Source organism: Cucumis sativus, chromosome 7, assembly GCF_000004075.3.
Source record: "Cucumis sativus cultivar 9930 chromosome 7, Cucumber_9930_V3, whole genome shotgun sequence".
NCBI lineage: Eukaryota > Viridiplantae > Streptophyta > Magnoliopsida > Cucurbitales > Cucurbitaceae > Cucumis > Cucumis sativus.
The window spans coordinates 14,968,616-14,978,351 of NC_026661.2; positions in this window are offsets into that span (position 1 = coordinate 14,968,616).

Genomic DNA, 9,736 nt, shown 5'->3' on the forward strand with positions numbered 1-9,736 from the left:
GAATAAATAAATAATGAGTAGGACATTAAAAAGAGGAAATAAAATAAGTTATTGAATGGTAGTTTAGGAATAATAATAAATTTAAAATGGAGAGTATTTTTATAAGTGAAAATTTTGCCATATTTGAAAATTTCTAAACAATGTGCTACATTTGTTATATCATATTCTTAAAATGCTACCATTTGCAATTATCCTTTCTTTTTCCTACCCTAAAATTAAAAGTGTTTTCTTAATAACAAATCTATATAAGTTTAGGTGACCTCTTGATAATTTTTCTAAAATGCATATGAGTAAAAACAAAGCGTATTAAATTGACTCGTGTGTTCGTTCATACAAGAATCACCCGTTACTTTATAGTGGTTTAAGACTAATAATTAAAATAAAAAATTACACTATATGACAAAAACATTTAGAAAAAAATAGACCATGACTCCTCTCTTTTGCATATTATGAATATGACAAATATGACAAGTAATTAGTAATATCAGACGATTATCATAGGGTTATCGGTTTTTAAATTTGCTAACTTTGTAATTTAGTAAATTTAAAAAGTGTAGTGACATGAACCCTAAACTTGGACAGGTCATAAAAAATGGATGAATTTTTTTTGAAAAGGTTGAGAAGAATACTTGAGGAAAAGAAATAAGTAATGGATGCATAAAGGGAAATTTAATATCATCCCATAATGTTTTTGTTGTGGAAATTGGCTTAATTTATCATTCAAATCTCTTGCTTTCATATAGGTTTTTCCACCTTTCCTTTTTCTTAATAATATGGTTGAAAAAGATCTCTTGCATCCATTTTCTTTAGTTTTCTTTTCACTATAAGTTATGGTCAAAGGCCATGTTTACACTATAAATTTAGTTCCACCAAGTTTTAATACTTTATTTACTTAATTTGAACTTTGAACTACCTTTCTATTTATTTTATATTATTAACACCATTAATATGATTATGACATTGCCCTACACATATCATTTAATATTAAATAGATGTAAACATTTTGAGAATGATGTTAAATGATAGTGACTAATTAACTAGAAACACAACATTTAATGGTTTGGAAAAAAAAATTATACTACTTTTAGAGTTAAATCTTAGGAGTTGTTAATAATACCCACATTTAGAGCTTGTCTTATATCTTATTTTTACTACAAACTTATTATGTTGTGCTATACTAGATTTTTTTCACGTGCAATATTTTTAATAATAACTATTATATATATATATATACATATATATTGTTTGTTGTTGTTGACATTATGTCGTCGTCGTTGTTATTGTTGTTGACATCAATGATAAATTTGTAATGGAGAGAGAAATTAGATGCTTAAGTCAGTATCTCAGTTAAGATGTAGAAGAGAAATTAGAAATTCTAAAGTTATCTTTTCATATGCTCAGATCATCCCTTTTATAGATTTTCCTACTCTCAATCCTTTTCGGAATAGGAAACATAACGTTATTCTCTATTCGATCTCGCAATTTCTAAAATCTCTAGGCTTATGCTCGGCTCGACTTAGATTTAGTCGAGTCACTATGTGCTTGTTCTTTTTGAGTCTGGCCTCCTTTGGGTTGAACCTTTCTTGAAGGCTCATGCTCTACAAATTTAAATACTTTTAGAATTATGTCTATTATCATTATTACTATTATTATGAATTTGGTTAATTTCTACCCATTTAAATATTTTAAAATTTACACCTTTTGAATGATGTGTTTATCTTTTTACTTTGTTTATAGATCAAAACATTAAAGAGACGTTAAATAACATTCAATTAAAGATAACACAATTTTATAATTTCCTTATGCTTTACTTAGTACATGGTTATGTGATAAATATGTGACAAGACCAGCATAAAAGCAGACTAAAAGGAAATAGTTGTATAATAGGGAGAAGAAAACTCATCAACCTCTCAACCTCTTGTGCTTAGTGGTTATAGTCACATGTCAACCTTTTGATAATTCAACACTTATGTCATGTGTCTATAAGATGCTCAATTTTAGTGGCTATGTAGCTCACCTCATGTTTATTAAATTGCCTCTAATTAATGACATTTGGTGGGTTTGTAAGTAAGAACAATATTGGTGAGAATTCCATAAAACAGAGAAAAAGTGAAGGAGAAATAATTTTTCTTAATTTCTTTATATTGTATGTTATATTTTATTAAAAGTTGTGTTGAAAGGTTGCTAATTTTAAAAAGTATTAGTAAAATCTACACAGACGACAAATATGTAAAATTGTTGAGGTATGTTTAACGTCGATCTACAACTCACGTCGCATGTAGGATCACAGTAGCAAAAGAACAACAAAATTACAACAATAATAAACAGTAGCAGTAGTAAACAGTAACAACAACAGTAAACAACGACAAGAATAACAGTAAACAACAACAATAGTAAACGACAACAACAATAAATTCTGGAACAGAAACTGCAATACAAAAATGATATGAACATACGGCTGAGTCGCGAAACACGCTCTCTTTAAGACATTTTGTGGCTCTGCTCGAGAATGTGCTAACAAATAGATGTCCCATCGATAAAACACCATCTCGTAAAATAAAATCACTCAAGTAATGTTGCCTATCTCCTTCATCTTTCCAAAACTTAGTTGCCCAGATGGCTCAAACCCATTAATCAATTAACGAGTATAAAAAAGAACATCCACAATCAAAATTATTCAATGTGGGAATGCTTTTGAGAATAAAATAATATTATATTTCCTTTTATAAAACTTTCATCCAATAATCCCCCATTTGAATTTTTTTACTATCAATTCCTCACTTGAAAGTTTTTGAAAACATTTTCATCGACCAGTGTCTGTTTCTATGATACTATGCGTAAGTAAAGGTAGTGACTTGAACCTTTACGTTGTGACAATAGTTTTGAGTATTGTAAAGTAACTTGTAGTTTTTAACTTTACTTCTAATGTTGTTACACACACAGTATTATTTGAGTGGAGTTCTAAACTAGCCCGTGCTTTATGGTCTTGCACATATATCCGAGTTTAGTGAATGCTCTAGGAATTTGTCCAGAATTCAATAGGAAGTGGTCCTCACTTTCACATTCACAAAGGTGAATCTATCAAGAGTACTCCTATAGCTAGGTACCCTACTTGATATCAAGTATAGATTTTATTAAGAATAAAGTTCAGCCTCCTCATATGCTTCAGGATATCATGCTAATCACTGAATCATAAGAATGGAACTCCTAATTTAGCATGATTATCGTTATATTACTTGTGATCAGTTATTACCCATTGAACTTGTTTCTTGGGATCTTCAGTCTTACAAGTTGGGTTTACCTCACAGTAATTATTTTTTCAATAGGCTTTAGTCCCATTCTTTCTGAGGTTTTAAAAATCTTCTCTCTTGCTAGCCCTTTTGTCAAAGTATCAGTCAAGTTGTCATCAGACCGTACATTATTCGCTTTCACTACACCAGTAGTGAAAAATTCTCTAATGGTACTATGCTTACGACGTAAGTGTCGTCTCTTACCGTTATAATAACGATTCTAAACTTTTTCAATAGCTGCAGTACTATCACAATGAATTAGTATGACTGGTAACGGTCTTTTCCACGTGGAATTCTCTGATAGCAAGCTTCGAAGTCAGCTTGCTTCTTTACTAACAGTAGTTAGTGCTATCATCTCTGACTCCATCGTTGAGTTGGCTAAAATTATCTGTTTCTTGGATTTCCAAGCAATAGCTTCTCCTGCTATTTTTAAAATATAACAACTTGTAGCCTTTGAGTCATCTGAGAGAGAGTTCCAATCATCATCGTTGTAACCTTCAAGTACAACGAAAAACTTTTTATAATGTAGCCCTACATTCTGTGTCTTCTTAACATATCTCATTACTCGTTCTATACCATTCCAGTGTTCTAGATTCGGTTTGCTGGTAAACTTACATAGTTATGTTTAACATCGATCTACAACTCATGTCGGATGTAGGATCACAGTAGCGGAAAAACAACAAAATTATAGCAGTAATAAACAACAACAATAGTAAACAGTAACAACAACAATAATAAACAGCAAAAGGAACAACAATAAACAACAACAAAGGTAGACAACAACAAATTTTGGAACTACAACTACAAACACAAACGATATGAATATACGGTTGAATTGTGGAACACACTCTCTTTAAGAAATTTTGCGGCTCTACTTGAGAATGTGTTAATAGATAAATGTCTCGTCGTCTCCAGGATAAAACAACCACTCGTGTACAGCTGACTTTGCAGGAAAATCAGCTCTCAAAATAAAATCACTCAATGACAGACATAATTTTGCTTGTAATGTTATGATGTATTTTTTAGGAATGAGGGGAAGACGATATATATAATGATTTTTAGGGTAGCCAACGGTCACAAAATAAATAGGGAAAATCGTGGGTAGTAAATGGGTTGAAAAACATTCAAATACAAAATAAATAGGGAAAATCGTGGGTAGTAAATGGGTTGAAAAACATTCAAATGGTCACAATATTTAATTTGATAAAAACGGTAAGAACATTTTTAGATTGACAGCGACAATACGTGTGGAGATACAAGCATACCTACTTTTGCCTATCTCCATCCAAACCTATTGATCAATCAAAGAGTATAAGAAAAGACATTCGCAATCAAAATTATTCATTGTGGGAATGCTCATCTCCGCTAGAAAGCAAGGGAGGTAGAACTAGAAGAGGACTTCTTTGTCTTTCATTCATGCAATTTTAGAATTTAAAAAAGGGTGGCGTATAGAACTAACTTAATTATGTAGAACCAAAGATTTTAATCATTTAGCAGTTTTCATTTTTCATTTTTTTGGTCTCTTTTAAACTGAGTTTATTTTCTTTCCATCTTTTACGATTATTAGCATTTTTCTAAAATACAATCGTTGAATTTTTAACAAAATTTTAGAAAAATAAATAAATTTAGAAATCAAAGTAATTTATGTAAACTTAGTTTTAAAAAACAAAATGGTTACACGTAAGTTTTAAACATTAAGGTTTTTGAAAATTAAGCTTATACAAGCACTACTTGCACCACAAGTTTCTATTCATCAATGTTTTAAAAAAACTAAATCTAAATTTAAATTAGGTCTCATTTGGTAACCATTTCGTTTTTTAAAATAAGCTTATTTTCTTTCCATTTTTTTACCATGTTTGTCGAAAACAAATTTTTAAATAGTACTTTTTTAGTTTTTAAAATTACTTCCCTTTTGAAAACAAGGGTAAAAACTAAAAAGTAGGTATCAAAACACACTTGATCAAAAAAAGAATTGTGATTAAGGAACCTTGCCTACAAAATTAATTTTTAACAAAAATTCACATCTTTTTGTTTATAATTTAGACTAAAACTTTAAAACCTAAACTTTAAATCACAAAACTAAAAAGAAATCAAATCATCCACAAAAACTATACACAACAACAACCATGATCAGATGCATATGCATGCATTGAATTCAACTTTCTAAGTCTGAATTGAATTTTTAAATTGTTATCTTATGGATAGTTCTTTTTACAAACATTCTAGACTTTTAATGATGCAAGCATCTCTAAATGATCTAGTTTGTCAAAGTGAAGAGTTTTGAATGCCCTTCTAAAATATGGGTTTTCAAATTTTTAACATACTCTTTTACATTTTTATATCTTTTTATTATTTTTTTATCGATCTCACACATAAACACAAAAATCTTTATTTCTATTTGATTATTCTGCCGAAAAAATAACATATAAATTTTATTACTTTAAAAGAAAATTCAAATCGATAAAAACAAATATGTTATATCAAAGTTCAAACTATATAAAATTAACTCATAGTAAACTAATAAATAGTCACCATGACATCCGAAAATATTTGTAAATTTAAGACATTTTCGAATAAAAATCTTACTAAACAAACACAATAATCAAAATATTCCTAGAGTACAAAAATATTTCTACAAAACAAGCTTGATAATCTAAAGATACAAAAAATCTATCGATAATAGATATTAATAAACATTTTATAAGTGTTTATCACTATCATACATAGACGTCGAAAGATTTTAAAATTTAGTTCCAACTTTAAAAACCATCTTTATATATTTATAAACACCCACCGTGATAATAAAGAGCTTGAATTTACAATTAATATAAGGGATGGTTAGGTTGATGAAGTCAACCAAATAAAAAAATAATCTAAGTTTAAAATATTTCATTTGAAGATAAGTGATAAAAGAAGTAAAAATTAGATTCTCTAAGATTAAGATTGTGATGTTAGTTGATATTCTATTATATAAAGTAATGTATGATGATTAGCTCAATTTTATATGAACCTAGTACCATTTGATTTTGACAAGTATCTTATTGTTATTTTAATTTATTCAACATCAGTCTAATCAAAACTCACATCATCACACCATAAGTTGATTACCAATTTAATTAACCAAAATTAGTAAGGAGCAAAAGCACAATCAACAAGTTGTATGTTGCTTCATTATTTTATTTTCGTAAGAAGTTAATTATTTAATAGCCTAAATTCAACTTCCAATGGTTTTTAATAATATTTTTTCTTTTTTAATTTTCTATCTACCATATTAGTCATTTTCATCGATTTATATTTGGTAGAAATTATATAAAGCCCTTGATAATGATGGACATACACGATTTCATTTATTCCAAAGACAATATGATAATAAGAAACAAACGTACGGTAGAAGCAAAACTCTTTTAAATAGATTCATCGTCCAATTTCATTAAATGCTTCCTCTAATAATATAGTACCAAAAGAAAGTAGTCATCATATAATCTCACTTAGATTATGTTGAAAAATAAATGGTAGTTGAGTGTAACAAGAGAGCATATGGTGGTATGGAGTCAATTCCTTTCATTGCTACAAATTATTCCAATACCAAAGATGGTGAGTTAAATGGTATTATTGATCTAATCATATGTTAGTGTAATAGTAAACAGTTTGACTTAATATATATGTACATATTCCTTATAATTACAAATCTAATTTTTCTTTTTACATCAAATAGAGGTTATGTTGTTCATTTTTATACTCAAAAGTAAAATATCTTAGATATTTAAGAAAATTGAATTAAGAAATGAAATAAAATAATAAATTTAAAAAGACACCTAAAAGCTAGTTGTGATGAAATATTTTTTAAAAAAAGGTAGAGAAATGGGTGCCAAAGAGAAAGATTCATGATGTGACGAAGCAACTACTATATATGTCAAGAAAACAAATAAATGAAATTTGTTTTTAATCTTTTGCTATCAATGTGTTATGTTTTGTCCAAGAATTTATATGTGCCGATGTCTCCAACTTTATGTTAATTATAAACATAAAAATACTTCATCAAATTATAACAAATAAATATTTCATTCTCATTACTGCCCTTTTTTCTTCTTCTTCTTTCTAATTAGTATTAATATATTTTGATCATAGTGTGATATTATTCTATCTTGAAAATGTTGATTCATTTTGTATCAATTATATAGGGTTTCGAGTGATTGTTACTATTAGAAAAAGTTATTGATTGATTAATTAATAATATAACAAATATTTTTAGTTGATTAACTAGATCAATAAATTAAACCAATAAAAGAATATATTTTTTTCTTGTTTTCCCATCGTCTCTTTCTCATATAGCTTTGTTCTTTCAGTTCAACAAGAGTGTGAAGACACAATTCAAAGATTTTATGGTCTAGCTGACGCTTCTCTGTCCGGGATGGTATTTACATCCCCGAGATGGTATTGGAGGGGAGGATCGGTGACCAGGAGGAGCCTGTCCAGAGATGGCACTTCCGGGTTGGGAGGCTTCCTCCCCGACTCGAGCGGACTTTTTCTGTTTGGATCGTTCTGCCTACTTTGAGTTACTTAATCCTCCTCAAGCGGACTCTTTCTTGACATTTTTTATATAAAGGTGCTTTTAAAAAATATAACAAATTGGGAAAGTATTTATATAGAATAATTTTGAAAACAGAAAAAATCTACAAGCTCACACCATCAATATCAAATACCAAAAATATCCCGGTTAACACGAGACTAATTGTTTTCATGCGTGTGAGTAGTCTTATTCTAAACTATCACGATATATGATTAGTGTACCAATAACTAAATTATCTTAATACATGATTTTGTACCAAAATTAAATGATCTTGGTATACAATCTTGGATGCAAGATCATTTAGATATTAGTACACAATTTTGTACCAAATCTAAATGATATTGGGTACAAGATCGTTCGGATCATATCAACATTATCGTTCTTTTGAAAAACAATGGAAAAATGACTTTAAATTTAAACGATCGTGTTGGCTATGATAAATGATTGAGCTAACAATGGTAAATGATCATCTAGATCATGTCAAAATGAAATCTAAACGATTTTGATATTCTGAAATATGAGAAAGATGAAGTAGCTTTAAAGAATATTGTCGAAAATTGTGAAGATGAAATAGGAGAATTAAACAGAAGAATAAATTATTTAAAAATATAAGAAATAAAATTTGAAAGAGAGGGTGAAGAAATCAGAAAAGTGAAGATGAATTAAATCGCAAAGAATAAGAAGAAAGAGACGTGATGAATTGTCCAAAATATCAAAGGAAAATATAGAAATTATGAAAATATTTTACCGACTTTATAGGCCTTTATTTTTTTGTTACACGGGTCATAAATATTTTTAGGGTTTATTGCATTTATGAAAATTAACCTTAAATGAATGTTATTGTTTTAAATGACAAAACTAGTGAAAATATTTTTATATATAACAAAATGTTACTATTTATGAGTGACAGAGAATAATAAACACACATCAATAAACCATTATCATCTACTCCAACATTTCAAATATAAAGTTGGTGGGATTGGGTCCTCGCATCATATTTTTTTCTAAAATGAAATTTTGGTACATATGTGATTGAAAAACTAGGTTCTTCATATATGGGCAACGACACTTCTTCGACTATAATAAGAGGCCGCTGAAATGTGTAATTGTCGTTGGAAAACGGAAAGTCTGAATTAAGAGATATCAACTCAAATGGTCCCTTGTGAAGTCAATATTACTCTTATTCTTCGTGCACCTTGTGAGCATGTCTGAACCCACGAAGGCAATCACTCAGATGTGTTCTTTTAACCCAATCCAAGAGACTGGAGGAAATCGTAACATGAGAAATGTCCGCGTCTCATCGCAAGGCTCATTTTTTAGTTATAGATCATGAGAGGTTTGTCTAACTAAGGGTTAGGGCACAAGGGTTCTAGTACAATACGTAGTACTATCCAAGTGTGAAGAACCATGGGGTGACTACTCATTCCCCTTAGGAAGTGAAGCAACATCATGTAAAGCGCTCGTAAAATTAGACGGGTCAATTCCATGCAGATGCACTAAAAGATAGAGAGTGGTTACCTCTACAAAGCTTTACGTGAATGTGTCTCTGCACGCTGTACTAAACTAGCGATAACTTTATTGAACAATCTGAAGTCCTTCAAAACTATTAAATAAATAAATAGAATTTAATTCTGAATTAATCAAGAAAAAAATTTAAAAAAAGAAAAAGAAAAAGAAAAAGAAATTATTTACCATCTCTGAAAAAAAAAATAACTACTAAAAGGTAAGTTTAATTACTATCTAAGTGTAAACAATTTTATTTTCTATTTTTGACAATTTCCACTAATGCAATGGTAAGTGTTTAATTAGTTATAACTGAGAAGGAGTTTCAAGAAAAGCAAAAACACATCTAATTAAATTTGCAAATATATAAGGA